The sequence below is a fragment of the Gavialis gangeticus genome, unplaced genomic scaffold (genome assembly GCF_001723915.1).
Source record: "Gavialis gangeticus isolate Ggan-Ray unplaced genomic scaffold, GavGan_comp1, whole genome shotgun sequence".
Taxonomy (NCBI): Eukaryota; Metazoa; Chordata; order Crocodylia; family Gavialidae; genus Gavialis; species Gavialis gangeticus.
In genome coordinates this window covers 12196155-12199978 of record NW_017729030.1, presented here as the reverse complement: position 1 = coordinate 12199978, position 3824 = coordinate 12196155, and positions in this window count along the sequence as shown.

The window sequence follows — 3824 nt, the reverse complement described above, 5'->3', positions numbered from 1 at the left end:
CACCTATTTACTTTTTTCACTTTTTAAAAAAACAGTTAATGCTCCGCTCTCAGCTGGAGGGGACACTCACTGCATCACCAGCCAGCAGGGTAAAAACGTCCTGCTGAGCTTGCTCCTCTGCCAGGATGAACTTGGAGGTATGGACTGAGGCTATGGGGAAGGAGGAGACCCCAGGTCCTGGGCATGACCACTAAACTTGCACCCTGCCAGGGTAGGTAGGTCTGGTGGAACTGCTGGCAGCGCAGCAGCCCCGTAAATGCCAGGACCAACGATCCCCCAGTGAAAGGTGGGTAGCAGGCACCCTAACCTCCAGCTAACACATTCACACACAGAGTCCTGGGTGGGGAAAGCCTAGATCCATCACGTCTTTGACAGGCCTGAGGCTTGCCAGCTGCAGTGCAGTTGTGAGGCTCCTGGTGAGCTCAGCTTAACTGCCTGGGATGCCAGCTTTTGCATTGAAAAACCTGTTGTCAGGCTGAGGAAGTACCTGCAGTTGGTGTGTCTCCTGGTCCTGGATGGAAGAAATAGTAAAGAAGCCAGAGGCTGGTCCGGCATGCAATGCAGGCAAGAAAGCTAGTCAGTGAAAATGGAAATGGGGGCATCAGGGGGTGAGGAGGGGAAAGGGGGATGTAGCAGTGCAGGTAAAAGTGCAGATGTAGCTGGGGAGTCAGATGTCCGGCAGGTTGCAGTGTGCCAGAATTCCACTGTCCAATCTATATTGAGTCCATGAGTTTCTGTACCTAGGAGGCTGATGAAGTGAAGTTCATAGGCCTGGCTGTGAAAAGTGGTTTGTAATTTGTTCCCTCTCAGGATCAGGCCTGAGAGATAAGGCAGAGTGTTTTTTTGGTGAGGAATGTGCCCCAACAAGCAGTTGGGTTTTGTTGTCTTTGATAGTTTCTGGTGTGCAGTTTGTTGGTGGTATTGGAGGTAGTTGGCAGGTTTTGTGCTTTGAGCCGTAGGAAGTTAGATTCAGTTCTAGTGATGAGGTTAGCTGCTTGTTTGAATGTACAAACCACTTTTCAGAGCTGGGCCTATGAACTGCACTTCATCAGCCTCCTAGGTAATAGGTACAGAAACTCATGGACTCAGTATACACAGCTGAATTCTAACACACTGCAACCTGCTGGACATCTGACACCCCAGGTACATCTGCACTTTTACCTGTGCTGCTACATCCCCTTCCCCCCCAGCCTGTCCCTCACCCCCTGACTGGCTTTCCATTTTCACTGACTGTCTTTCTTGCCTGCGTTGTGTGCCAGGCCAGCCTCTGGCTTCCTTACTATTCTTTCCACCCAGGACCAGAAGACACACCAACTGCAGGTACTTCCTCAGCCTGACAAAGGGTTTTTCAACCCAAAAGCTTCCTAAGATATATTTCTCTAACTATTCTGGCTTTTTTCATAATAAACATATAAACATAAAAACACAAGATAAGCCATCACATACCATGAATAACATATATCCAGCACAACATCTTTACTTCTTGCTGTCAATTCTTTTATAAAAAGAAAGGCTCTGTGACAGTTCAGTCTGCCTACGTTAGATGCTGCTGGTGCTACTGGTGCTGACTGCTGAGTCACCTACATTATTTTTACCTGCTGCCGTTTACACTGGTGGACTGGACCAAGGCTGTAGGGGAGGAGGCGACTTTACAAGGGCATACCACTGTGTTGTGCAGAGGCCCCAGTGCCAGGAAGCGTGTACCTGAACACAAACACACACACACAGTCGCACAGTGAGGGCACACCTAACAAACACGCACTAGGTGCTCCTACTTGAGAGGAAAAGAAGGGCCTGACAGTTCAGTTTGGCTACCTTAGATGCTGCTGAGCCACTTATGTTATTTTGACCTGCTGCCGTTTACAGTGGTGGACTGGACCGAGGCTGTAGGGGAGGAGGAGCCTCACTGGGACACACTGCCGTGTTGTGCAGAGGCCCCAGCGCCAGGAAGGACACACCTGAACACCAAATCTCCAAATTGGCTCCGAATCTTCTGAAGCCGATTCGGCCGAATCGAATTGCTAGCACCCAAATCGGCCAAATCCGAATCGAACAGTTCCCTATTCATGCAGGCCTATTTTTTCCCTATTTGCTCTAGTAAGAGAAATGCATGCAAAAGTTTTACAAAACTATGGAATGGAGCATTACAGATTGCATTACAGAACAGAAAAAGGAAAAAATTGTCATAATGTCTTGTATCTAGACAGGAAAGATACTAAACCCATTTCTGCACTCATTATTTAGATAACTCCAGTTGAAGCCCCTGGGATTTTTGCCTGAATGAGAATTGCAGGATCGGAAATTGGACTCAGTCCTGCTGACCAAAATACTTAGTTCTCCAAAATTAAGAATTTCTGTACTGCTTATGAAGAACATGGCTGAACAGTCTATTTAAATTAAATTAATTATTAATTGAATATAAGTGTAGTTTAAAATGAGCCGTGAGATTTGGAGATGGGTTAGAAGCCGGCTGATCTCCTCCTGGCATAGATCAATTATAATGGCAGGTGTATGTATACTTTACAGTAGCTTCGTATTTCTCCCAAATTGGATCAAAATCACTTTCTATTTCTGAGAGCTGACCAAGTGTTTACCAAATGACTGTTTCATTCCTCTCCCCTCTGTACTGTAACCTTGTAACTTAAGCTGTTCCTGATGCTATTGGGCTTTTAGTTCTTTGACCTTTGGGCTGTCTGCTTGAAGTTGACTGGTTTTATCCTGTCCGATATAGCTCCAGGTTCAGTTACACTGATAATCTTTCATGGCCTGCTCTTACAAAGCCCCATGAAGTTTGTGGTAGGAATGCTGAAGAATAATATCCTTCTGTAAATCAAATGGCGGCAGTTGAAAGTGTGGTCACTTTGAGGATGGGGCATTATTCACTCTGGATGAAATTATCCCCAGGTGACACAAGGCCTAAGACCCTTCCACCCCGTGCAATCCCTGCTTTACTTTGGGGGCAGCTCTATTGCTGGCTTACTCACAAAAATGAATTTCCCCTTCAGGGTTCAGTCTTGTAGTCTGTACTCAGGCAAAACTCCTATTGAACTTCATGGTATTTTGCCTTAGGATGGAAGAATCAGATCAGCTGAAAGACCAACTGCTTGCTCTCTGTAAGATGAACACATAGTAACAGATACATTTAAAAGGAAAAAAAAACAAAACCTTGCTAAAGCAAAGCACAGTACTGCATACTCAATTTTCCCCCTGAGGAGAAGCTGAGATAGAAGGAACCATACGATAAATGTTAAATCACATCACCCAAAAGGGATGGTCTGAAAAATTTGCTGAAGTGAAACAGAGGGTGTGGGAGGGCTGATATTTTTTATTGGCAAGGCATGGATTTTTGCCTCTTGCTTCCTCCAGTCCAGTAGCTCTTAGAAATATGTGCCATACAGCTGATACAGCTCATTGAATCACTGGGCTGTCTACTGAGAATGCCAATAAGGTGATTAATAACTAATTGCTTTCCTAATAGCAATAAAGCAAAATCATGATTTCTTGGTTTGATTGTAGGTGTTGTCCTCATCAACTAAAGCCCAATTTTGCCTTTACAAGCAGCTTTAAAATGCTATCAATATTTCATGGTCCCAAAAGAATGGTCATAGATTCATAGATTCATAGATTAAGGGTCGGAAGGGACCTAGTAGATCTTCTAGCCCGACCCCCCGCCAGGGCGGGAGAACAACAAAAAACCCCAAAAAGAGAAATGGGACTCAAATGAGTCCAGCCAGGTAGGCATCCAGCCTCTTCTTAAAGACCCCCAGGGTAGGGGCCAGCACCACTTCCCTTGGAAGTTGGTTCCAGCTCCTAGCCGCCCTAAC